The following is a 27,830-nucleotide window of genomic DNA, read 5'->3' as shown; positions in this document are numbered from 1 at the left end:
ACTGGTTAATTTATACTAACCCTATACTCTTTAAATTATAATTAGAGGTCAATTTAGCCTCTGAATTGTCTACTGTGGCGTGAGCCAGGTTGGCGAAGCCTTGCTTATGGCAGCATTCGTTGATTACGAACGCAGTTATTACTTACGCATTAATATGCTAATTTTTCTTAAACTTTGAGTAACTCCTACAAAGATTTAATGTATAATTTTATAACTAAAGTTAATGTGGAAATTATTTTCCACAGGCCATAAGTACCCCCCAGAAATTGATAAGTAATTATCAAAAGAAGGCACCAAACCGGGAAGGCTATGTAGCACCATCAAATGTGCGGAATAATCAGAGGGCGCTAAATATCACCAAGGATGCCAATACGAGAACAAAAACGCATAAGGCGAACGATATCAAAAGTATCTGAGTCACCAAGAACTCTATTGAGGGACAGGTGACCGCGAGGGGCGGTCGGAAAGCAAGACACACGCTCGTCCTGGAAGACAGGACATTCAAGAAGGACATGCACGACTGTAAGAGGGACAATGCAATTAGGACAATAAGGAGCAGGGCGGCGCTCCATCAAGTGACCATGGGTTAAGCGAGTATGGCCAATACGCAACCTCGCCAGAGCTGTTTCCCATCGCCGTTTCCGATGGTAGGAGGACAGCCACGAGGAAACACAACATTTAAAAGTACATAGTTTGTTACCAGTAACAGACAACTAAGAAGCCTGCCAACGGGTAAGGACGGAGGAATGGATAACCAGGTAAAAGTCGGAATATGAATACCTTTACGAAAGATGGGACAAGAGCGGACAGCTTCCTTGGCGGCAGCATCCGCACGCTCATTTAAAGACACACCAATATGGCTGGGAACCCAACAAAACTCAACCGACTTAAATTTACTGTGAACAAGAAACAGCCAATGCTGGATCTCGACAACTACTGGATGAACCGGATTAAAGGACCCGAGAGCCATGAGGGCCCTACGAGAGTCAACAACAACTACAAAGGAAGACTGACAACGAGAAAGCAGGAGACGAAGAGCATAGAGAATAGCATAAAGCTCCGCTGTAAAGATGGTACTCTCCAGAGGTAAGCGACACATATAAGTGCGATCAGGAAAAACAACAGAGTAGAAAACATCGTCCGCAGACTTAGACCCATCGGTGAAGACAGAAACGAAGCGGGAGTGAGAAGAAAACTGCTCAAGGAAAAATCGTTTTAGAACCGTAGGAGGGGTAAAAAGCTTTAGTGATGCGTGTCAAGGACGTACAAAACTGCGGACGGGGGACTCTCCATGGGGGCAAAGAAGGAACCACACGAGGAGAAACATTAGAAAAACGAGCGGAAAGAGAATCCTGTAAGCGAGATAACCGGACAGAAAGAGGGAGGTGGTGAAGAGGAACAGGAACCGCAGGAGGGGTAAAAGTTAAAGGGCACGACAGAGGCGAGAGGAAGGATGTTGTAAGGACCGTGCAAGATAGCGACGACAGTAGCGATCACGGCGGTCCTGGAGAGACAGGAAGCTAGTGTCAACATACAAGCTAAGGACGGGAGTCGAACGAAAGGCACCAGAACAGACGCGCAACCCAGTATGGTGCAAAGCATCAAGACGGTGAAGAGTAGAAGGAGAAGCAGACGAGTAAGCAGGGCAACCATAATCGAGCTTAGACAGGACGAAAGAGGAATGTAAAGCAAGGAGAGTGCGCCTATCCGCTCCCCAAGAAGTATGGGACAATACTCGAAGGAGTGGAAGGGCCTTAGAGCACTCAACACGGAGGTAAGACATATGGGGAGACCAAGACAAACGAGTGTCAAGGAATAACCCCAAAAGCTTCGCAGAAACTTTGCACTCAAGGGGATGACGATAAAGTGACAAAGAGGGACGAAGAACGACCCGTTTCCGAGTAAAAGACATGGCACAAGTCTTAGAAGTAGAGAACTTGAAGCCATGATCGTAGGCCCAAGACGACACGGCATCAATCGCAAGTTGAAGCCGGCGCTGAAAGAGAGGCGAATCATCAGCCTGACAGCAAAGGGTAAGATCACCGAAATAGAGAGTGGAACATACACCTGTAGGAAGAGAGGAAAGAAGACCATTGAGGGAAACCAGAAAAAGAGTAGTGCTCAGAACACTACCCTGGGGCACACCTTCGTATTGCTGAAAAGAGGCAGAGAGAGCGGTACCAAGGCGCACCCGAAAGGAACGACGAGAGTGGAAGCTACGGAGAAAGAGAGGGAGATGACCACGAAGGCCAAAAGAATGAAGCTGGGATAGAATATGATATCGCCAAGTGGTGTCGTAAGCCTTTTCCAGGTCAAAAAGGACGGCAACAACGGAGGTCCTCGCAGCAAAAGCAGTACGAATATAGACCGCCAAGTTCACCAGGACATCTGCGGTGCTGTGGCACTTGCGGAAACCAAATTGAGAAGGGGAGAGGAGGTATTGGTGTTCCAGGAACCACATCAGACGAACGTTAACCATACGTTCAAAGAGTTTGCAGACACAACTTGTGAGGGCAGTAGGGCTAAAGTCCTTAGGGAAAGTTCCCAGAGACCCCGGTTTGCGAACAGGGAGGACAACGGCATCGAGCCAGTCCTCAGGGACTGACGATGACTCCCAGATCCGATTATACAGACTCAGTAAATACTGAGACGTGCACGGAGGGAGATGGCGAAGCATCTCAAAATGAATACCATCGGAGCCCGCCGCCGTAGAACCGCAGAAGGCCAGGGCAGAACGAAGTTCAGAGAGAGAGAAGGGATCGTTATAGGGAAGTCAAAGACGAGTGCAGAAATCTAAAGGACGAGACGCAAGGACAGGTTTACGAAGAAGGAAACATTGGAGAAGATGAAGACCAGAGCTAACAGAAGAAAAGTGGGAACCCAGTTCGGTAGCGACTTGCAACGGGTCCGCCACAAGAGTACCACGGAGGTGAAGGACCGGTGAAACATCGGGAACGAACTTAACCGCTATCTTGCAGATACGCTTCCAGATCTGTGGCAGGGGAGTTTCGGACGTAATTGTGGAGACATAAGATGCCCAACATTCACGTTTAGCCGTTCGGATGGCCCTATGGGCCACCGCACTCGCTTTCCGAAAGAAAGGAAAAGAATCGGCCGTCTGCCGACGGCGGTGCCTCTTCCAGGCTGCACGCTTAAAGCGGACAGCCCGAGCACAGTCTGCATTCCACCAGGGAACGCACTTCCGTGGACCATGAGAGGAAGAGCAAGGAATAGAGCGGAGGGCAGCGTCGAAGACAGTGTCATGAAAAACGAGGAAAGTGCGATGGAGAGGTTGAAGGGAGAGGTCAGAGAGAGCAGCACTGAGGGTAAATAGGCTCCAGTCCGCATTAGCAAACTGACACCTAGGGAAGGAGAGGGAAGGGCAAAAAGAGAAAAAGAATGCAAGGATGGGGAAATGGTCACTGCCATGGAGGTCATCAAGAACCAGCAACGTGAAATCTAAGTAAAGAGAAGAGGAGCAAAGAGAAAGATTAAGACAGGAAAAGGTGAAAGTCCGAGAGTCCAAATGAATGGGCACACCAGAATTCAGAAGAGACAGGGAAGAAGAGAGGATAAATGGCTCAAGAAGGCGACCTCGGGTATTCGTCAGAACATCACCCCAAAGAGAATGACGACAATTGAAATCACCCAGCAGGAGCACAGGCTCTGGCAAGGAGTCCAGGAGGTGTTTCAGATCAGGAAGAGAAAGCAGGACACTCAGGGGGAGATAAATAGAACAAACTGTGTACCATTTCCCCACAAAGATACGAGCAGCAGAACAATGGAGAGGCGAAGGAAAAAGTAAGGGGACAAAGGGAAAATCAGAGCGAATCAAGAGAGCAGAACAATTAGGAGCCCCAGCAACAGCTGGGGGTGGGGGGGGGGGGAGAAAGGAATAGCCACGAAAACGACCAGGACGAGCACCAAGCATCGGCTCCTGGAGACAGACACAAAGGGGCGAAAACTGCGAAATCAGAAGTTGGAGTTCGAGGAAATTGGCATAATAACCTCGAACGTTCCATTGAAGAATAGACATCGACGAGAAGTGAAAGGACAACAACAGAGAACAAGGAAGAAACAAAGGCGAAAGAGCAACATAGCACGTTAAAGAATATCAGGGTCGGGATCAGGGTCAGCAAAGTCAGGGTTAGGGGGCATGGGTAAACTGAGCAACGACGGAGGGAAGGAAACGGGAGAACAGAGCAGAGGTGGGCGGGCAGGGTCTGGAGGAGGAGGAGGAAGAGGAGGAGACAACGGAGAGGAGCCGTCAAGGACAGCAGCAGGAGGAGGGGGAGTAGAAAGAGGGGAGCGCACCCCAGCAAGAGCAGCAACCGAAAGGGAAGCAGGGGCCAAAGAAACCTCCATATCAGGAACAGGGGGCGCAACCACTGAAATGGGAGGGGAAGGAGCAATAGAGCCAGTAGTAGGGGCCGAGGAAGAAAGCGAAGCCTTCTTACCCGCCGGGAAAGAGGAAGGAGAGGAGCCAGGCTTACTATTCTGACTCAAAGAAACCGGTGTCCTAGCAACAACGTACCGTGCAACGGATTCCAGCATCTCAACAGGAGAAGCTGAACGAGAGCACACACGACGGCCGTTAGGAGAGCGATGGACATCAGCCTGCACCGACAGGCGGCGGGGAGAGTCAACAGACAGAGGAGAAGGATGGGAAGGAGGATCGGAGGGAGACGAGGAAGAAGACAACGGTGACATGACAGACTTGGTAGAAAGAAGGGGAACCCCAGACAGAGGACCAGGAGGGGGACCCTTCGGGACAGAACTCAAAGGAACAGAGGAGGGGGCAGTGGGCGTATCAGTATCAAGGTAACGGTACCTTGCACCGTTTCCGGTGCAAGGCCCGGAAACTGTTGCGAGTCTGAGGAAGGTGGGAAAGACGAGGAGAGGAAGAGCGCAACACTCGAGCATAAGAGACGTTAGCATAAGGCGGGAGCCGGACAACCTGGCGCCTCGCCTCAGGAAAAGATAAAACTCCTGGTGCTTTACTTGAGGACAGCTGCCTCAAGCTTGTAATGGATATAGGCATGGGGAGAAGGTAGGATGGGCCTCACCACAGTTGAGGCAGCGAGCCTGGGGAGAAGTGTACTCCGACTTAGAGTGACCTTCACCCCCACACAAAGGACAAAGAGAGACAGTCCCAGAGCAGCGGAGGGCACCATGCCCAAACCTCCAGTACTTGTTACAGAGCCTAGGAGAAGGAATATACTCCTAGACAGAGCACCTTGCACCAGCAAGAATGATAGAGGGTGGAAGGGTCCTACCATCAAAGGTGATCGACATAACCCGAAGGGGTTGACGGCGACGACCACAAGGGGGACGAGTAAACGAGTCTACCTGGAGGACAGAATGGCCTTTAGCATCAAGGATATGCCGAATGTCATGGCGGCAGTCCTGCAGATTCCGAACACCGGTCTCAACATGGGGCGGGAGAAGAATAGTGCCAACACTGGCATTACACCGAGCGTTCTTTGAGACCCAAACAGGGGTCTTGCAAAGGCAGGATAAGGCAGCCAAGCGGGAGGCCGCATCTTGAGAAGGAGCAGCAACGACACGTGTACTGAGACGAGTGGGGATGATGGTAACAGACGCATCCACGGAATTAACAAAATGCCGATGGAGGGAGAAATCGTCAGGAGGCGCAGAATCAAGAGGAAGGAGATCAAAGTATTTGACCCATGAAGCAAGACCAAACAAGGCCTGATACACTTCAGTACGGGAAGGAATCGAGCGAGTGCGGCCGTGGCATGGACGGCGTTGAGAACCCCCAGAGAATGAGGGGACAAAAGGCGCAGTAGTCACAATGAGAGACTTAGCCGCACCAGGGGACGAAGTGGTCACCACTGGGGGCATGAGGCTTGACCCAACCACAGAGGAGTGAGGGGAGCAGGGGGAAGAAGTCTGGATAGGCAAATGAGGAGCTAGGTTGGGGCCCAACACAGCGGAGGCTACAGAGTCCGGTCTTCCAAGACAGGCCGACTATGGGGCTTGGTCGCCCACCTCACGAGCCCTAGAGGGTACAACAAAAACATTCAATGACATACAAACGAAGAGTGATAAATTCATCCACGAATGTGCCCCCATACCCACCATGGAGCCACAATTAGAGGCAGGACACCCAACAAGAAGCTATCGCCGATCATGCCGGGGCCCCCTAGGGCCCGTATACGCACGACGATATACGCATATATGGTCCTAGGGACCATATATGCGTCGTGCGTATACGCTCCACAAACGCCACCTTAAGAACTGTCTGTCCGTCGAGATCGGGTTCAGCGACGAAAGGGGGATTGACAATAAAAGGTTCCCCTCGCTCGAGACGTTGGGTACTACAGTTCTACGGGTGCAAGAGTATGCCTCCTCATGCACCCAGGCGTCAAAATAGAAGAAGTCCAAAGGAATAATCAAAACAAGCAAAAGGTCGGCAGGAAACGACAAGCAGATAGTAGAAGCAAGTAATTATCAAAAGAAGGCACCAAACCGGGAAGGCTATGTAACACCATCAAATGCGCAAAATAATCAGAGGGCGCTAAATATCACCAAGGATGCCAATACGAGAACAAAAACGCATAAGGCGAACGATATCAAAAGTATCCGAGTCACCAAGAATTCTATTGAGGGACAGGTGACCGCGAGGGGCGGTCGGAAAGCAAGACACGCTCGTCCTGGAAGTCAGGACATTCAAGAAGGACATGCACGACCGTAAGAGGGACAATGCAACTAGGACAATAAGGAGCAGGGCAGTGCTCCATCAAGTGACCATGGGATAAGCGAGTATGGCCAATACGCAACCTCGCCAGAGCTGTTTCCCATCGCCGGTTACGGTGGAAGGAGGACGGCCACGAGGAAACACAACATTTCAGAGTACGTAGTTTGTTACCAGTAACAGACGACCAAGAAGCCTGCCAACGGGTAAGGACGGAGGAATGGATAACCGGGTAAAAGTCTGAATATGGAATACCTTTACGAGAGATGGGACAAGAGCGGACAGCTTCCTTGACGGCAGCATCCGCACGCTCATTTAAAGACACACCAATATGGCTGGGAACCCAACAAAACTCAACCGACTTAAATTTACTGTGAACAAGAAACAGCCAATGCTGGATCTCGACAACTACTGGATGAACCGGATTAAAGGACCCGAGAGCCATGAGGGCCCTACGAGAGTCAACAACAACTACAAAGGAAGACTGACAACGAGAAAGCAAGAGACGAAGAGCATAGAGAATAGCATAAAGCTCTGCTGTAAAGATGCTAGTCTCCGGAGGTAATCGACACATATAAGTGCGATCAGGAAAAACAACAGAGTAGCCAACACCATCCGCAGACTTAGACCCATCAGTGAAGACAGAAACTGAGCGGGAGTGAGAAGAAAAGTGCTCGAGGAAAAGGCGTTTTAGAACCGTAGGAGGGGTAAAAGCTTTAGTGATACGGGTCAAGGATGTACAAAACCGCGGAAGAAGGACTCTCCACGGGGGTAAAGAAGGAACAACACGAGGAGAAACATCATATATACGAACGGAAAGAGAATCCTGTAGGCGAGATAACCGGACAGAAAGAGGGAGGTGGTGAAGAGGAACAGGAACCGCAGGAGGGGTAAAAGTTAAAGCACGACAGAGGCGAGAGGAAGGATGTTGCAAGGACCGCGCAAGATAGCGAAGACAGTAGCGATCACGGCGGACCTGGAGAGACAGGAAGCCAGTGTCAACATACAAGCTAAGGATGGGAGCCGAACGAAAGGCACCAGAACTGAGGCGCAACCCAGTATGGTGCAAAGCATCAAGACGGCCAAGAGTAGGAGGAGAAGGAGACGAGTAAGCAGGGCAACCATAATCGAGCTTAGACAGGACGAGAGAGGAATGTAAAGCAAGGAGAGTGCGCCTATCTGCCCCCCAAGAAGTATGGGACAAGACCCGAAGGAGGGTAAGGGCCTTAGAGCACTCAACACGGAGGTAAGAGATATGGGGAGACCAAGACAAACGAGTGTCAAGGAATAACCCCAAAAGCTTCGCGGAATCTTTGTATTTAAGGGGATGACCATAAAGTGACAAAGAGGGACGAAGAACAACCCGTTTCCGCGTAAAAGTCATGGCACAAGTCTTAGAAGTAGAAAACTTGAAGCCATGACCTGTGGCCCAAGACGACACGGCATCAATTGCAAGTTGAAGCCGGCGTTGAAGGAGAGGCGAATCATCACCCTGACAACAAAGGGTAAGATCATCGACATAGAGAGCGGAGAAGACACCAGAAGGAAGAGAGGAAAGAAGACCATTGAGGGCAACCAGAAAAAGAGTAGTGCTCAGAACACTACCCTGGGGCACACCTTCGTATTGCTGAAAAGAGGGAGAGAGAGCGGTACCAAGGCGCACCCGAAAGGAACGACGAGAGAGGAAGCTGCGGAGAAAGAGAGGGAGATGACCACGAAGGGCAAATGAATGAAGTTGAGATAGGATATGATAACGCCAAGTGGTGTCGTAAGCCTTTTCTAGGTCAAAAAGGACGGCAACAACGGAGGTCTTCGCAGCAAAAGCAGTACGAATATAGACCTCCAAGTTCACCAGGACATCTGTCGTGCTGCGGCACTTGCGGAAACCAAATTGAGAAGGGGAGAGGAGGTGATGGTGATCCAGGAACCACATCAGACGAACGTTAACCATACGTTCAAAGAGTTTGCAGACACAACTTGTGAGAGCAATAGGGCGAAAGTCCTTAGGGGAAGTACCCAGAGACCCCGGTTTGCGAACAGGGAGGACAACGGCATCGAGCCAGTCCTCAGGGACTGACGACGACTCCCAGATCCGATTATACAGACTCATTAAATACTGAGACGTGCTCGGAGGAAGATGGCGAAGCATCTCATAATGAATACCATCGGAGCCCGCCGCCGTAGAACCGCAGAGGGCCAGGGCAGAACGAAGTTCAGAGAGAGAGAAGGGATCATTATAGGGAAGCTGAAGATTGCAGAAATCTAAAGGACGAGACTCAAGGACAGGTTTACGAAGAAGGAAAGATTGGGGAAGAGGAAGACCAGAGCTAACAGAAGAAAAGTGGGAACCCAGTTCGGAAGCGACCTGCAACGGGTCCGCCACAAGAGTATCATGGAGGTGAAGGACTGGTGAAACATCGGGAACGAACTTACCCGCTATCTTGCGGATACGCTTCCAGATCTGGGCCAGAGGGGTTTCGGACGTAATTGTTGAGACATAAGATGCCCAACATTCACGTTTAGCCGTATGGATGGCCCTACGGGCCACCGCACTCGCTTTCCGAAAGAAAAAAAAAGAATCGGTCGTCTGCCTACGGCGGTGCCTCTTCCAGGCTGCACGCTTACAGCGGACAGCCCGAGCACAGTCCGCATTCCACCAGGGAACGCACTTCCGTGGACCCCGAGAGGAAGAGCGAGGAATAGAGCGGAGGGCAGCGTTGAAGACAGTGTCATGAAAAAGGAGGAGAGCGCGAGAGAGAGGCAGAAGGGAGAGGTCAGAGAGAGCAGCACTGAGGGTAAATAGGGTCCAGTCTGCCTTAGCAAACTGCCACCTATTGAAAGAGAGGGAAGGGCGAAAAGAGAAAAAGGAAACAAGGATGGGGAAATGATCACTTCCATGGAGGTCATCAAGAACCTGCCACGTGAAATCTAAGTAAAGAGAAGAAGAGCAGAGAGAAAGATCAAGACAAGAGAGGGTGCGAGTCCGAGAGTCCAAATGAGTGGGCTCACCAGAATTCAGAAGAGACAGGGAAGAAGAGAGGAGAAACGGTTCAAGAAGGCGACCCCGGGTATTCGTCAGAACGTCACCCCAAAGAGAATGACGACAATTGAAATCACCCAGCAGGAGCACAGGCTCCGGCAAGGAGTCTAGGAGGTGTTTCAAATCAGGAAGAGAGAGCGGGACACTCGGGGGGAGATAAATGGAACAAACTGTGTACCATTTCCCCACAAAGATACGAGCAGCAGAACAATGGAGAGGCGAAGGAAAAAGTAAAGGAACAAAGGGAACATCAGCCCGAATCAAGAGAGCAGAAGAATTAGAAGCCCCAGCAAAGGCTGGGGGGGGGGGAGAGAAAGGAATAGCCACGAAAACGACCAGGACGAGCACCAAGCATTGGCTCCTGGAGACAGACACAAAGGGGCGAAAACCGCGAAATCAGAAGTTGGAGTTCGAGGAAATTGGCGTAATAACCTCGAACGTTCCATTGAAGAATGGACAACGACGAGAAGAGAAAGGACAAAAACAGAGAACAAGGAAGAAACAAAGGCGAAAGAGCAACAGAGCACGTTAAAGAATATCAGGGTCGGGATCAGGGTCAGCAAAGTCAGGGTTAGGGGGCATGGGTAAACTGAGCAAAGGCGGAGGGAAGGAAACGGGAGAACAGATCAGAGGTGGGCGGGCAGGGTCCGGAGGAGGAGGAGGAGGAAGAGGAGGAGACAACGGAGAGGAGCAGTCAAGGACAGCAGCAGGAAGAGGGGGAGTAGAAAGAGGGGAGCGCACCCCAGCAAGAGCAGCAACCGAAAGGGAAGCAGGGGCCAAAGAAACCTCCATAGCAGGAACAGGGGGCGCAAGCACTGAAACGGGAGGGGAAGGAGCAACAGAGCCAGAAGGAGGAGCTGAGGAAGAAAGCGAAGCCTTCTTACCCGCCGTGAAAGAGGAAGGAGAGGAGCCAGGCTTACGCTTCTGACTTAAAGAGACCGGTGTCCCAGCAACTACGTACCGGGCAACGGATTCCAGTGTCTCAACAGGAGAAGCCGAACGAGAGCACACACGACGGCCGTTAGGAGAGCGATGGACATCCGCCCGCACCGACAGGCGGTGGGGAGAGCCGATAGATGGAGGAAGAGGATGGGAAGGAGGATCGGAGGGGGACGAGGAAGAAGACACAGAAGACACGACAGACCGGGTAGAAGGAAGGGGAACCCCAGACAGAGGACCAGGAGGAGGATCCTTCGGGAGAGAACCCAAAGGAACAGAGGAGGGGGCAGTGGGCGCATCAGGGTCCAAGGCCCGGAAACGGTTGTGAGTCTGAGGAAGGTGGGAAGGTCGAGGAGAGGAAGAGCGCAACACGCGAGCATAAGAGATATTAGCATAAGGCGGGAGCCGGCGAACCTGGCGCCTCGCCTCAGGAAATGATAAACGCTCCCGGTGCATCAAGTTGAGGACGGCTGTCTCAAGCTTGTAATGGACACACGCACGGGAGAAGGTAGGATGGGCCTCACCGCAGTTAAGGCAACGAGCCTGGGGAGAAGTGCACTCCGACTTAGAGTGACCTTCGCCACCACACAAAGGACAGAGAGAGACAGTCCCGGAGCAGCGGAGGGCACCATGCCCAAACCTCCAGCACTTGTTACAGAGCCTAGGAGAAGGAATATACTCCTGGACAGAGCACCTGGCACCAGCAAGAATGACAGAGGGTGGAAGGGTCCGACCATCAAATTTAATCTTCACAACCCGGAGGGGTTGACGGCGACTACCACGAGGGGGACGAGTAAACGTGTCCACCTGGAGAATAGAATGGCCCTGGGCAGCGAGGATATGTCGAATATCGTCGTGGCAGTCGCGCAGGTCCCGAACACCGGTCGCAACATGGGGCGGGAGCAGAATAGTGCCAACACTGGCATTAAACTGAGCGTTCTTCGAGACCCGAACGGGGGTCTCGCCAAGGCAGGATAAGGCAGCCAAGCGGGAAGCAGCATCCTGAGAAGGAGCAGCAACGACACGTGTGCCGAGACGAGTGGGGTTGAAAGTAATGGAGGCATCCACGGAATCAATGAGATGTCGATGGAGGGAGAAATCGTCAGGAGGCGCAGAATCAAGAGGGAGGAGATCAAAATATTTGGCCCACGAAGCGGGACCAAACAAGGCTTGATAGGTAGCAGAACTGGAAGGAATCGAGCGAGGGCGGCCGTGACGAGGACGGCGGTGAGAACCCCCAGAGAGAGAGGGGTTAAAAGGCGCAGTAGTTACAACTAGAGAAGGAGCCGCGCCAGGGGACGAGGTAGTCACCACTGGGGGCTTGGGGCTCGACCCAACCACAGAAGAGGGAGAGGAGCCAGGGGAAGGAGTCAGAGGCCAAAGGAGGAGCAAGATCGGGGCCCAATGCAGCGGAGGCTACAGAGCCCGGTCTTCCAATACGGACCAACTCGGGGGCTTGGTCGCCCACCCCACAAGCCTGAGAAGGTAAACCAGAAGCCGAAACAGGGGTTATCATCTTGACGAAAAGAAGAATTCATTCACGAATGTGCCCCCACACCCACCATGGAGCCACAATTAGAGGCAGGACACCCAACAAGAAGCTATCGCCGATCTTGTCGGGGCCTCCTAGGGGTGCGTCGTGAGTATACGCCCCACAAACGCCACCTTAAGAAACTGACAGTCCGTCGAGATCGGGTTCTGTGACGAAAGGGAGATTGACAATAAAAGGTTCCCCTCGCTCTCGACGTCGGGTACTACAGTTCTACGGGTGCAAGAGTATGCCTCCTCAAGCACCCGGGCGTCAAAATAGAAGAAGTCCAAGGGAAGAACCAGAACGAGCAAAAGGTCGGCAGGAAACGGCAAGCAGATAGGAGAAGAGAGGGGAGAAAAACGAAACAGAAGGAAAAGGAAAAGATGCCCAGCAGAATTGGAGAGGACGGCAGCAGGAGCACAAGGCTAGAAAAGGACAGAGGACTGTCCCAAGGAGCATCACACTCCGGTAGCCGCCCACTAAGCCCCCACACGGCGACAACGAGCTGAGCGGGGAGGGGGTATTGAAGTGGTAGGCGATTCAGCAGCACGCTGTAGGGGATAGTGCTGTTCATACCCGGGTCCACAGCGTTGCATCTTGGTTTCCATTGACGACGCAACCGCAGGTTTTGAGAGAGCTGATAAGTCGTTGCAATTAGCGTACTTCTTTGTAGACCAGTCGTCTTCCACTTCCTGTTTTCCTGCAGTCTTGACCACGCGGCTGGTGGACTTGGTTGGTGACATTGAGACAGCTTGCCCACGGTGATGTGAGGTTGAATCTGGACTCTGCTCCGTGAAAACAGCGTGCTGGACCAGGACAACCTCGTTAGTGACATGAGGTGTCGGCCGGGTGAATGTACTCCAGTCACCCCTTCCGGATAACCGATTGGCGAGTTACCGGGTACAAGGGGGAGGACTTTATGTAACGTGCCTCAGACCCTGATTTTATCGGACTGGAGGGTCATCCCCAAACCTGAAGATCTCGATTCTTTGTTCACGTGTGACTGGGAGGCTGGAACTGGCGTATAGGAAGTTGGAAACCCCAGAGCAAGGTTGTACGTTGTCCTTGTTAGTGATCCTTGAGTGTCTCGTTGGTACGTTGTCCTTGTAATTGATCCTTGCATATTTGGTTGGCAAGTTATCCTTGTTAGCGTTCCTTGAATGTTTGATTGGTATGTTCTTGTTAGTGTTCCTCGAGTGTCTGGTTGGTACTTTGTCCCCGTGAGTGCGTGGCTAGTACAGATTTATATTGGACTTATTTAGAGACAAGAAATTCTTACTATTTTTTCAAACTGTGGTACCAGTCAACATCGAATGTTATAGAAATATAGTAATATAATTACATTTTATCAAGTTGAATCTAGTAATTTCGAGCATCTAATAATTTAACATATGCTTTTATTTTTATATTTGTGCGCATATTTGTATTCAAATGGTGTTTACAGTGTTTGTTTCACAGTGATAAATGGTAGTCAATTTCGGTTACGTATTTCCATCTGTCCGCGTATTAATTTACGAATTAGAGAAGATAATAAGACGGGAGAATTTCATTCATTGGTGGAGCATAGTCGGCGAGATTCTGCTGCCGACATCTGTCACCGCCTTGTCAACAGGCGAGGTGATTTATGGTTCTCACTGGGGCTCGAGAAATCTATTAAGAAAGGTGGCAATAAATGGGACTTCCGGTCTGGACACATGGAGGACTGAGCTCGGAAAACGTTTTGAGGTTTCACTGTAGTTCATATATGTTACGGTCACGAAATGGCCAATAACCGGGTTCTTGATGGATAAACCTTGTTTCTAGTATCCGACCCCGAGTCGGTAGTGGCTTTCAAATAATTGCCTACATAATGCAATGGATAAATACGGGAGGGATGAACAAAACACTGTTCCCTTCACCAATATATTTACCAACACCATAAATAGATAAAAATGAAAAATGGAATATTACTATACTAATTTACAAGTGTCACTTTCACACAGGACACCCAAAAGCACACAATGCAGTATTCGTCAGTCCCAGAGTTTCCAACACTCGGTACCTCGTCCACATGTACCGAGAAACCCTGGCGAGTTCACCTTGTAAGTGGGCCAATCTACAGACAGTGTCATGAGGTGCCTACCCCACTACCGCTCTCCAGCTACTTGCTGGCAGAGGACTTCAGCCACACGCTGATTGGGGTCATCAATTACCAGATATAGGGGTAGCTAACCCCTTGCAGAAGTCTCTTAACTACAGGGTAGCAGCACTTCCTTACAGGCACCTCACTGTCGTCCGGTATTCTCTCAAGCCAATTCCTGGGTATGCCGACCTCTATCAATACTGCGTAAATCCAGCAGCCAATGCATTGCTTAGATCAGTAGCGACTTACGTGGTCGTCTTCCAGGACCAAGCAGAGAGTTCGTGGCTTGCCCTAGGTAAACTGTCGTCTTCAGTATCACTGCTGCCCCACGTCACCTGTGTGGACACAAACACGTAATCCATTAAATGGACGGTACTGGCGAAACCAGGAAGTAACACTTACTCATTGGGGAGTTAACATTATGCACGTAGCACAACCTAGGTGGTGTTGATCTTGATCCGCCACCTCACCAGAGGTCATCTACTTCGACCTCTCTCGTTAAGCAAGGCAGGAAACTTGAGCCATTTGTCACTATCACACCACCACCAATAGATGGCGTAGTCTACGTAGCATTTCCAGGGGTGGAGGGGGGGGGGGGGTTGGCGTGCAGACTCAAAGATGGCGCTTTTAATTACCAGGCCACACTCAAACGGTGGTGACGAGTCCGTAACAATATATGAATACGAATAGGGCATTAAAATTTCACCCTGGTCCGACGACGGGTCTTGAAGTTAAGTTTTGGAGTGAAAATGTTTCTCCTTCATGTATGGACAAAGCACACACCCAAGCACCCCTCCCTCCCTCCCTACCTCCTCAAAACCCCCGCCTCATCCAAGCACCCCTCCATGCTTATAACCACCAACCTTACAACCCCCCACCCTACAACCCCCCCCCATGTCTACAACCCCCTTCCCTAAAATCCTCAACCTTACAACCCCCCTCCCTACAACCCACAACCTTACAACCCCCCCTCTCTATTACCCGCAACTTTGCAACCCCCTCCCTACAATCTCCAACCTCACAACCCTCCTGGTTACAACCCTCCCCCGGCTTTCCCCTCATCTTCCCCTCTACCCCCCCCAACCCATCCAACCAACCGCTCCGACTTCTATCCACCCCACTTCCACCATTAACCCTACACCTTGCTCCTCACCTCCCCTCTGTCCCCCCTACCCGTAGCCAGCGGGCTTCTGGGGAGACTTAAAATTTTTGATGAAATTTGTTGGAGTTGTCATGGCCGAGGCCATTACAGGTAAATGTGTGCACAAGTGCACGGATCAACGGTGACCCAGGACAGGTCAGTACTCTGGCTGGTAGACCTACATTTGAGATGAAGGTGGAAGGTGTCAGATTGACAGTTTTTGTGGACACCGGAAGTCAAGCAACTCTCATTAAAAAGTCAGCCTTCAGCACATTAAAAGATACACGCCTTAAGCGTTGTGGGAAGCATTTAACAGCAGTTAATGGTCAACATATTAATATCTTGGGCTAGATTACACTCAATTTTGAAGTGAGTAAGGGAGAATCTTACCTGCACTATTGCACGATTGTCGAGAATCTTGCATTCCCTGGCCATTTTTGGGGGAGAATGGACTTTTTGGGAAGGGTTAACTTTTCTCTGCTCACGAGGGAGCAAGGAAGTACACATTGAGGTTGGGTCAGGTAGTTTATCCCATTAGAATGGTAGACCATCCGCCAGTGGTTGCTTCCATTAGTAAGAAACAAAAGTACAACATCCACTACACTCGGTTGTTGTTTAAGTCTCTTCCAGACACAGATAAGAAGTCATGTGGGTTACATGCCTTGATGAAACAGTGTTACTCACCCCGTTCGGCTAAGATTATTAAAATATCAGTGGGACGTCATATTGCGCCAGGTACCACCCTCCTGGTGGCTGGGAGATGTGACAAGTTATTAATCCCTCATCGTTTAATCACAGTGCTTGATAAAGGTGCCCTTATTCCAGTTGTCAATCTCTCGCATAAAACCTATCGTTTCAGGACAGGTGATAGGTTGTCTCAGGCTATGATTGTTGAAAATACGGGAATTTTTAAGTATCAAAGCCAGGAGGAGATGCCAGCCACCACAGCACAATGTAGTGCACTGAATGTTACAGATGGCATTAAACAGAGGAAGTACAAGACCGAGACAGAGAAAAATAGTAATACTCAAGAAGTAGTTAAGTTAATCTCAGCACTGGACTTACAACATGTGCAACAGTCAGATAGAAAACTTTTGAGAGGGATATTACGTAAATTCCCTAGACTGTTTGCAACGGAAGATGACCAGATCGGTCTTCTGGATAGAATTGAACATGTTATACCAACAGGTGATCATCCTCCTATTTACACTCGGCAATGGAGGCTTCCGGAAAGGGCAAAGGAAGTAATTAGGGATGAGTGGCAAAATATGCTGAGACAGAATTTGATAGAGCCTATAACATCACCATAGTTGTCGCCAGTAGTGTTGGTACGTAAACCAGATGGTAGTTCCAGGTTTTGTGTGGACTACCAGAAGGTCAGTGAAATTACTACAGGTGATGTGTACCCTTTACCACGGATTCAGGAAATAATAGATCAGTTTAGGACAGCAAAGTATTTCTCCACTCTGGATGCTAAATTAACGTATTGGGCCATTCCCGTATCTGAGAAGGATAGAGAGAAGACTACTTTCTCTGATGGTGTTCATATTTATCAATTCATGCATATGCCTTTTGGGTTAAAGACACCCCCCTTCGTCATTTCAGAGGGGTAATTAATTATATTCTCAGTCCAGTCCAGGGAAGGCACTCATTAGTGTCCCTGGATGATGTGGTCATCTACTCCAGGACGTTTGATGACCACTTACGAGATTTGACAGACGTTGATATTATTAGATAAGGCGGGGTTCAAACTTAATGTGGGGGAAATGCACTTTGGCATGTCAGAAATTCAAGTTTCTGGGATTCCAGGTGAGCACTGGCGGTTTTCGATTTGAACCCGACTCCTGTCGCGGCATTGCTGACATGCCAACTACAAAGACAGCAAGGGATGTTCACAGGTTTCTGGGAGCATCCGGATATTTCCGTCGCCACATTGAGGGTTTTGCAAGTACATCAGCGCCCTTAACTGAGCTGACTAAGAAAAACATTAAATTAATTTGGAAACCAAAGCATGATAACGCTGATGCAAAATTAAAAAGTCAACTCATTACCACCCCAGTATTGGTAGTACTTGATTTTATTAAGGAGTAGGAAGTGCACACTGATGTCAGTTGCATAGCAATTGGTGGATGTTTAATGCAACGCGATAATGACAATCTTCCTCAACCAATAGCGTATTTTAGCAGGGAAGTTAAGGGGCCGGAGGCCCGCTATTCTGCAACAGATAAGGAGGCTTTGGCTGTATTAGAAAGTGTCAGATACTTTGAACCGTATCTTTTTCAACGTCACTTTGTCATTTATACAGATTACAGGGCTTTAACTCATATTTTTTAGAAAAGAACTAAGTGCCCTCGCATGTCACGTTGGTCTCAAGAACTGGAAGAGAACACAGGGGGAGAGTAAACTTTTGAGTACAGCACATAAGAACCACATATGAAAATGACTTAACAATAATCAAAGGGGAACAGATAACTAAACACAAATACATTAATACACATTATTATTTTAAGACACATATATTGAAAACAAATTGAGATATATCCTAGCTGTAAATGCCCTAGGAGGGAATAATCTGATTCAGTGATGTACATGAACACTCAAGCACACTTTAACTTAATCCTGCAATCTGTCAAAGATGTTGAATGGCTTGCCCTTTAGGTCAGTAGACCTGTACCCCAGTGGAGCCCCAAGACACACTAAACCTAATATTTTCTAAATTTCTCTCAGTGCGAACAAGCTCCTCCCCCTCTAAGTTTTTTAGGTCCAAATAAGGTACTTTGTCCTTGTTAATGATCCTTGACTGTCTGGTTGGTACATTGTCCTTGTAAGTGATCCTTGAGTGTCTGGTTGGTACTTTGTCCTTGTTAGTGATCCTTGAGTGTCTGGTTGGCTTGTTTTTGTTAGTGATCCTTGAGTGTCTGGTTGGTAACCAACAGACTCTTGAGAAACACTAACAAGGACTACATTCCAACCAGACACTCAAGGATCACTAACAAGGACAACGTACCAACAAGACACTCATCGATCACTAACAAGGACAACGTACCAACCAGACACTCAATGATCACTAACAAGGACAACGTACCAACAAGACACTCATCGATCACTAACAAGGACAACGTACCAACCAGACACTCAATGATCACTAACAAGGACAACGTACCAACCAGACACTCAAGGAACACTAACAAGGACAACGTACCAACCAGACACTCAATGATCACTACCAAGGACAACGTACCAACTAGACACTCATCGATCACTAACAAGGACAACGTACAAACAGTGTACTTACCCAGGATAGAGTGTGCGCTTAGAAATTGTTCCCACCACAACAATCTGATGAAACAACAAAACAATTTAATAATAATTAATATGTCTAAGCTAACTGAAAGAAATTTCAGATGATTTGATAATTTTAATATTTGTAAAGGTTTGCAAAGTTCATCTGGTCATACTTACCCAGTCTGTTGCTCAATGTCTTGCCCAACCTCTAGCCCAGTCTCTCACCCAATGTCTTGCCCAACCTCTAGCCCAGTCTCTCACCCAATATCTTGCCCAACCTCTAGCCCAGTCTCTCGCCCAATGTCTTGCCCAACGTCTAGTCCAGTCTCTCGCCCAATGTCTTGCCCAACGTCTAGTCCAGTCTCTCGCCCAATGTCTTGCCCAACGTCTAGTCCAGTCTCTCGCCCAATGTCTTGCCCAACGTCCAGTCCAGTCTCTCGCCCAATGTCTTGCCCAATCTCTAGCCCAATCTCTTACCCATTTCTTGCCCAACCTCTAGTCCAGTCTGTTGCCCAACCTCTAGTCCAGTCTGTTGCCCAATGTCTTGCCCAACCTCTAGTCCAGTCTCTTGCCCAATGTCTTGCCCAACTTCTAGCTCAGTCTCTTGACCAATGTCTTGCCCAACCTCTAGTTCAGTCTCTCCTCCAATGTCTTGCCCAACCTCTAGTCCAGTCTCTCATCCAATGTCTTGTCCAATCACTGGCCTAGTCTCTTGCTGAATCTCTTTACCAATCACTTGCCCAATCTTTTGCACAATCTTTTGTATAACTTTTTGCTTGGTCTTTTACACAATCTTTTCCTTCACTCCCTTGTCCGTTCTCAAACCAAATCTCTTGAATAATCTCTTGACTAGTCTCAGGCTCAACTTATTGCTAATTCTGTTCCAATCTTTTACTCATTCTATTGCTCAGTCTGTTTGCTCAGTCTCTTGCAAATTTTTATACTCAATGTCTTGCTCAATCTCTTGCTAATCAATTTCTTTATCGCTCAACCAATTTCTTGCTCTTTTGTGTAATCTCCTGTCCATTTTCTTGTTCAATCGGGTAATCAATCTCTTGAACTATAATTTCTTGCTCGTCTCTCCTCTTCTCTTGCTCTTTTGAATAATCACTTGACCAATCTCTTGCAAAATCTCTGGCTCAATGTCTTGCAAATTCTTTTGCTTTCTCAGTTTTATAGTGCTGTACCACTGAACTCCCTCACCACAAAGTTATGTTCTGTACAACTGAATCATCACACCACAATGGTTAACTGCTGAACAACTGAACCACCAGTTCATAATGTTGGCTGTTGTACTATTGAACCACCACACCACACAGTTGACTGTTGTACCATTCAACTCTTTCTTTCTGTACTTACAGAAAGAATATGGGCTGTACTACCATCCAGGATGGGTATGCGGTTCATAACCACTCACACGAGGTATATAGGGGTCCATTACCACTGACAGGAGGTATATTGGAGTCCATTACCACTGACAGGAGACATATGGGGGTCCATTACCACTGACAGGAGACATATGGGGGTCCATTACCACTGACAGGAGACATATGGGGGTCCATTACCACTGACAGGAGACATATGGGGGTCCATTACCACTGACAGGAGACATATGGGGGTCCATTACCACTGAGAGGATGTATATGGGGGTCCATTACCTCTCACAGGAGGTATATGGGGGTCCATTACCCCTCACAGGCAGTATATGGGGGTCCATTACCACTCACAGAAAGGTATATGAAGGTCCATTACCACTCACAGGAGGTATATGGGGTCCATTGCCACTCACAGGAGGTATATGGGGTATATAACCACTTAAAGGATAGGGGGAACTATAACCACTTTAAAAAAATGGGTATGGAACGCTCTAAAGGATGTGGTATGGAGTCCACTGCCACTCACAGAATGGGTATGGGGTTCACTACCGCTTGCAGGATCACTAACAGGATGATGATGAAATGCAATGCCACCACAGGATGCCTATTCTGTCCACTACTATTGACAAGTAGGATATAGATCAACTATTACTGAAAAATGGGTTTTGGGTCTCTTATAACTAAAAGGATGAGTATAAAGTTCAAAACCACTCACAGGATGGATATGGGAAGCATAATAAATGATTTATTGGACGCATGAGTATACAAACAATATTAAATAAGATTGTGATTGAATACTCATCTTATTCCTCTGGAACGAAGGTATTAAAAAGCTCGACTCACCGTCAACAACAGAGCTGAGAACAGCAAGAACTTCATCGTGGCTTCTGCAGGAGAGGTGAAGGTGTTGACGACTGCTTGAGAGGAGGTGATACTGACCAAGACCTGTGGCAGGTGAGTGGTTCAGTAGGTGTTGCTGGCGGGACACTTGTGGCTGGTGTGGGGTTCCCCGGGCGCTAAAGGATGTATTGAGAGATGTTCCCCAAGGAGAGCGCTGGCACCTCTCACAGTTCACTGGGTCGGCGCTGTGTAAAAACTGGAGCTGTGTTGTCAAGCCGGAGCCGCAGCTAACCAGTCCAGGACGACGCATAATATGACTCGTTTTCTTAACACATTGGTCGACCTGGCAACCTCTGGGTTCCTGGAACACTGCTGAGTCTCTTCTAAACGTGTTCCTCTTCCACAACACTGATTACCTCACACTGCTTACCTAACTTTGTTTATATAGCAGTGTTATCCTAACAGTCTTATATCAGTGCTTGTATGACAGTGGTTATATAGCAGTGTTTGTATTACAGTGCTTATAGCAGTGCGTATATAGCATTGCTATATAGTGTTAGCCTAACAGTGCTTATATAGCAGTGTTACCCTAATAGTGCTTAGATAGCAATGTTTGTATAACAGTGCTTATAGCAGTGTTAGCTGAACAGTGCTAATATATCAGTGTTAGCCGAACAGTGCTAATATAGCTGTGTTAGCTGAACAGTGCTAATATTTCAGTGTTAGCCGAACAGTGCTAATATAGCTGTGTTAGCCGAACAGTGCTAATATAGTAGTGTTATCCGAACAGTGCTAATATAGCAGTGTTAGCCGAACGGTGCTAATATAGCAGTGTTAGCCGAACAGTGCTAATATAGCAGTGTTAGCCGAACAGTGCTAATATAGCAGTGTTATCCGAACAGTGCTAATATAGCAGTGTTAGCCGAACAGTGCTAATATAGCAGTGTTAGCCGAACAGTGCTAATATAGCAGTGTTATCCGAACAGTGCTAATATAACAGTGTTAGCCGAACAGTGATTATATAGCAGTGCTTACCTAACAGTGTTTATGTAACAATGCTTACCTAACAGTGCTTACCTAACATTTGTTATATAGCAGTGCTTACCTAACAGTGTTTATATAACAATGCTTACCTAACAGTGCTTATATAGCAGTGATTACCTAACAATGTTCATACAGTAGGGCTTACCTATTAGTGCATATAGCAGTGCTTACCTAACATTGTTTATACAGTAGCGCACACCTAACAGTGCTTATATTACGATGCTTAACCAGCATTGTTTAAATAACAATGATTATGTAAGCATGCTTATATAGCAGTGCTTACTTAATAGGGCTTATATAACAGTGCTCACCCAACATTATTTCTATAGCAGTGGTTACCTAGCAGTCCTTAGATAGCAGTGCTTACCTAACTGTGCCTATATAACAGTGCTTGCCGAACAGGGTTTATATAACAGTGCTTACCTAATAGCGCTTATATAGTAGTGCTTACCTAACAATGCTTATATAGCAGCACTTAACAGGGCTTTTATAGCAGTGTTTGTCTAACAATGCTCATAAAAAGTGCTTACCTAATAGTGCTCACATAACATTGCTTACCTAACACCCAGCAAACACAAAACGTTTGTGAGCGTTTTTAAATGGTGGCAGAGAGGTAGCACTATAACTATTGATTTATATACGTCTCTGTGATGTTATTAAAACCATTAGAGATAACTAAAAACATACCTTCTTGAGACGCAATTTTTTAAGATTTATGTAAAAAGTTAAAAATTATAGGGAATATGCAATTATAATGTTTTCATGCTTTATATTTAACAAAAAAATCAAACATTTTGTTTTTTATGATTAATTTATGTGAACTATCCAATTTACGTTATTATAACATAAATATGTCATTTGTATGACGTGAATATAATGTTATATACACGCTATCGTTATGTTATTATGACGTTATATTAACGTTTAATTCATATATTAAAATCAGAAATATTCAACTATATACTTTCTTCAGACATATAGATAGATCTTTAAGCTTAAGTGGCATATATGCAAGTTAATTACTCAATTGATTGCTAGTGTGTAGAGCTTCACACTCCCAGAGCGAGCCATCGAGTAACCATAAAAATGCACAAATCTTCGCTTTCACTTCAGTTATATATATGACAAGGGATTTAAGATGTAGTATATATTTCTGCCTTTCTGATGACATAGATTACTTGCGTTTATTACAATATCTAGATAAAATTAACGTTGATCTTCAAAAAGTCGTAGTTCTCATCGATATGGAGAGCGTTGGCAAAGAAACCTTCTTTAAAATATGAATATCATTCTTCTCTCATAAGATATTATCCCTTTGATAGATTCGCAAAAAAAGGTTTTATCCCTGTATTTCTGCTAACATATAAAAATATAAGTCTAATATGTGAATCTCTTTTAATTAAGCAATATATCAGAAAACGTACATGACGTTTTCAAGTACATAGTAGTTTAAGGAGCAAACGCATACAATTCTTTTATGGAGTTAATTTAACTTCCAGAAATATTTTCTTCATAAATTCAAAATGTTTTGTGGTAATTTATGCTAAATATTATTGTAAATATGCATTCATGCATTCTATAAATTAATATTACAAATTAAATTTGCGATTATATTAGAGAAGTGTGACAACTGGATAACTGTGTACAGGAGGCTGATATGCCAGCAATTAGTCTCCAGGTAACACTATATCTTGTATAAGTCGTTCCACAATATTTTGGTTTGGACAGTCGACTTCCTACGGCGTCACCTGCCACATATTTTCGCTTTAATTAGTAATGAAATGAGATTATTTCAGAGTTAAAATATATTTTTTTCATGTCCTACATGCCACACAATCAATAATTAAAGTTGGTAAAATAGTGAAGAAATAATAATGTACATTGAAGATATATATCATATTTCTTCATTACTTACGTAATGATAGGAGGCTTTGGGTAATTCTGTGGACCGGTTTAGATAAGCCTTGACACAGTTATTATACGCAATTTACAGGAGCCCCTGACACAAGTAATGTCCAGAATATACAGGAGCCCTGACTCAAGTAATAGCCAGAAATATACAGGAACCCTGACGCCAGTAATATCGAGGTTACAGGAGCCCAGACACAAGTACCGGTCATTGTTTACACGAACCCTGCAACAAGCATCATTTACAGTTCACAGGAGCCTTGATTCACGCACCCAAGATTATTTGCAGGAGCCCTGTTACTAAAAGTCATATTCAGTTTACAGGAACCATGATTCAATAGCTATAAACAGTTTAAAGGACCCCCCGACACAATCACTATACACAGTTTACAGCTCTGATACAAGCATTATACACTGAGCTTACAGGACTCCTGACACAAGCACCATACTGAGTTTACAGGAGTCCTGACACAGTAACTACAAACAGTTCACAGAAGCTCAAACAAAATTCCTATACCCAGTTTACAGGAGACCTGACGCAAGCATCACACAGAGTTTTCAGGAGCCCCTGACACAAGCACTATAAACAGTTTACAGGACCCATGACAAAATCACTATACACTGTACAACCCGCTCTCGCTATACATAGTACCTATTTGGCTTAGTTAGTTTTTTAGTTTAGTTAATTTATTATACACCCCATACCCATCATGTGGGCCGTAGTGGAAAGGGTTACAGAGGCACATGATAGGCTCAGGGACTGAACCCCACAATTCATTTAGCTAAGCAAGTTACAATCTTGATGAACTAGTTACAAAATTCAATACACATCGTCATATCATCATTGGAGTCGAGATCGACCACAAGTACAGTTTCTAAATTAAGCAACTGACATATGTGGAGAGCTAGTGTCACAATTGATATGTTTGTCCTGCACACCGCCCCCCATCCAGTGGGCAGCGGCGGATAGGTTACAATCACTTATTTACTACCTACAGTTAGCAAACTGGGGATATTTGGAGGGATATATAAAATTTCTGGTAGCATATCATTTTGAATTAAATATTTACACATGTCTGGAACATTTGTCATAGAATTGTCTCTGAATTCACGTATCTTTTCGCACTCCATCACATAGTGACGGAGGGTGTGAGAATAATTTCAATGACAGTTTACATTTGGTCAGGTCTACATCAGCAGATAATGAGAATTCCCAGAGATACTTGTAACCGAGTCTAAGCCGAGCAGTAGTAACATCTAGAAGTCTGCTGATTTTATTGGATGATCCATAGATGTGTGGCTCCTCTTGCATGATAGTATGATGATAGAAGGAATTACTGGTGCCGATTTCACTTTGCATCAGAGCTACAAGATTTTGTTGAAGTTCTTGGTATACTATTGCTCTCAGACTGCTTATTGACAATCCAAGGTTGTACTAAAATTCTCCTTTAAAGGCAGATTCTTTGGCTAACTCATTAGCTCTATCATGCATTCGGACACCATCATGAAATGGAGTCCACGGGGTCTGGTAGCTGAATGGACACCGCGTGGGACTCGTAATCGTGTGGCCCGGGTGCGATTCCCGGCGCCAGCAGAGACAAATGGCCTTTCTTTCTTTCACCCTGATGCCCCTGTTACCTAGCAGTAAATAGGTACCTGGGAGTTACTGGCAGCTGTTACGGGCTGTTTCCTGAGTGTATGTACTCACCTAGTTGTGCTTGCGGGGGTTGAGCTCTGGCTCTTTGGTCCCGCCTCTCAACTGTCAATCAACAGGTGTACAGGTTCCTGAGCCTATTGGGCTCTATCATATCTACACTTGAAACTGTGAATGGAGTCAGCCTCCACCACATCACTTCCTAATGCATTCCATTTGTCAACCACTCTGACACTAAAAAAGTTCTTTCTAATATCTCTGTGGCTCATTTGGGCACTCAGTTTCCACCTGTGTCCCCTAGTGCGTGTGCCCCTTGTGTTAAACAGCCTGTCTTTATCAACCCTGTCGATTCCCTTGAGGATCTTGAATGTGGTGATCATGTCCCCCCTAACTCTTCTGTCTTCCAACGAAGTGAGGTTTAATTCCCGTAGTCTCTCCTCGTAGCTCATACCTCTCAGCTCGGGTACTAGTCTGGTGGCAAACCTTTGAACCTTTTCCATTTTAGTCTTATGCTTGACTAGATATGGACTCCATGCTGGTGCCGCATACTCCAGGATTGGTCTGACATATGTGGTATATAATGTTCTGAAAGATTCCTTACACAAGTTTCTAAAGGCCGTTCTTATGTTAGCCAACCTGGCATATGCTGCTGCTGTTATCCTCTTGATATGAGCTTCAGGGGACAGGTCTGGCGTGATATCAACCCCCCAGGTCTTTCTCTCTCTCGGACTCTTGAAGTATTTCATCTCCCAAGTGATACCTTGTATCTGGTCTCCTGCTTCCTACCCCTATCTTCATTACATTACATTTGCTTGGATTAAACTCTAACAGCCATTTGTTTGACCATTCCTGCAGCTTGTCCAGGTCTTCTTGAAGCCTCAAGCTGTCCTCCTCTGTCTTAATCCTTCTCATAATTTTGGCGTCGTCAGCAAACATTGAGAGGAATGAGTCTATACCCTCTGGGAGATCATTTACGTATATCAGAAACAGGATAGGTCCAAGTACAGAGCCCTGTGGGACTCCACTCGTGACTTCACGCCAATCTGAGGTCTCACCCCTTACTGTAACTCTCTGCTTCCTATTGTTTAGGTACTCCCTTATCCACTGGAGCGCTCTACCAGTTACTCCTGCCTGTTTCTCCAGCTTATGCATCAACCTTTTATGGGGTACTGTGTCAAAGGCTTTCCGACAGTCAAAATGAATGCAGTCCGCCCACCCTTCTCTTTCTTGTTTAATCTTTGTCACCTGATCGTAGAATTCTATCAATCCTGTAAGGCAAGATTTACCCTCCCTGAACCCATGTTGATGGGTTGTCACGAAGTCTCTTCTCTCCAGATGTGTTACTAGGTTTTTTCTCACAATCTTTTCCATCACCTTGCATGGTATACAAGTTAAGGACACTGGCCTGTAGTTCAGTGCCTCTTGTCTGTCACCCTTTTTGTATATTGGTACTACATTAGCAGTCTTCCATATTTCTGCTAGGTCCCCCGTTTCCAGTGACCTACTATACACTATGGAGAGTGGTACGCAAAGTGCTCCTGCACACTCTTTCAATACCCATGGTGAGATTCCATCCGGCCCAACAGCTTTTCTCACATCCAGCTCCAATAGGTGCTTCTTGACCTCATCTCTAGTAATTTGGAACCTATCCAAGGTCACTTGGTTTGCTGCCATCTCTCCTAGCGCCACCTCTTCTTCTTGTGTGTGTGTGTGTGTGGGTGTGGGTGTGTGTGTGTGTGTGTGTGTGTGTGTGTGTGTGTGTGTGTGTGTGTGTGTGTGTGTGTGTGTGTGTGTGTGTGTGTGTGTGTGTGTGTGTGTGTGTGTGTGTGTGTGTGTGTGTGTGTGTGTGTGTGTGTGTGTGTGTGTGTGTGTGTGTGTGTGTGTGTGTGTGTGTGTGTATGTGTGTGTGTGTGTGTGTATGTGTGTGTGTGTGTGTGTGTGTGTACTCACCTAATTGTACTCACCTAATTGTGCTTGCGGGGGTTGAGCTTTGGCTCTTTGGTCCCGCCTCTCAACTGTCAATCAACTGGTGTACAGATTCCTGAGCCTACTGGGCTCTATCATACCTACATTTGAAACTGTGTATGGAGTCAGCCTCCACCACATCACTTCCTAGTGCATTCCATTTATTAACTACTCTGACACTGAAAAAATTCTTTCTAACGTCTCTGTGGCTCATCTGGGTACTAAGTTTCCACCTGTGTCCCCTTGTTCGTGTCCCACCCGTGCTGA

The 27,830-nt window shown here is 46.9% G+C and overlaps 1 long non-coding RNA gene across 1 annotated transcript in view; it reads right to left on the bottom strand.

The window, feature by feature from the left end:
- The window catches only part of LOC123774994 (uncharacterized), a 29,216-nt gene extending 7,868 nt beyond the window's left edge, over positions 1 to 21,348 (bottom strand). Inside the window, exons 1-3 of the long non-coding RNA XR_011225980.1 lie at positions 20,996 to 21,348; positions 18,787 to 18,830; positions 14,600 to 14,685 (exon numbers count right to left, since the gene is read on the bottom strand). This is a non-coding gene — a long non-coding RNA (uncharacterized lncRNA). The remainder of the gene's footprint in view (positions 1 to 14,599; positions 14,686 to 18,786; positions 18,831 to 20,995) is intronic.
- Between the last annotated feature and the right edge of the window lie 6,482 nt (positions 21,349 to 27,830).

Source organism: Procambarus clarkii, chromosome 92 (genome assembly GCF_040958095.1).
Source record: "Procambarus clarkii isolate CNS0578487 chromosome 92, FALCON_Pclarkii_2.0, whole genome shotgun sequence".
In the NCBI taxonomy this organism is placed as follows: domain Eukaryota; kingdom Metazoa; phylum Arthropoda; class Malacostraca; order Decapoda; family Cambaridae; genus Procambarus; species Procambarus clarkii.
Note: the sequence above shows the minus strand (reverse complement) of the source record. Positions and strands in the feature narration are given on the sequence as shown.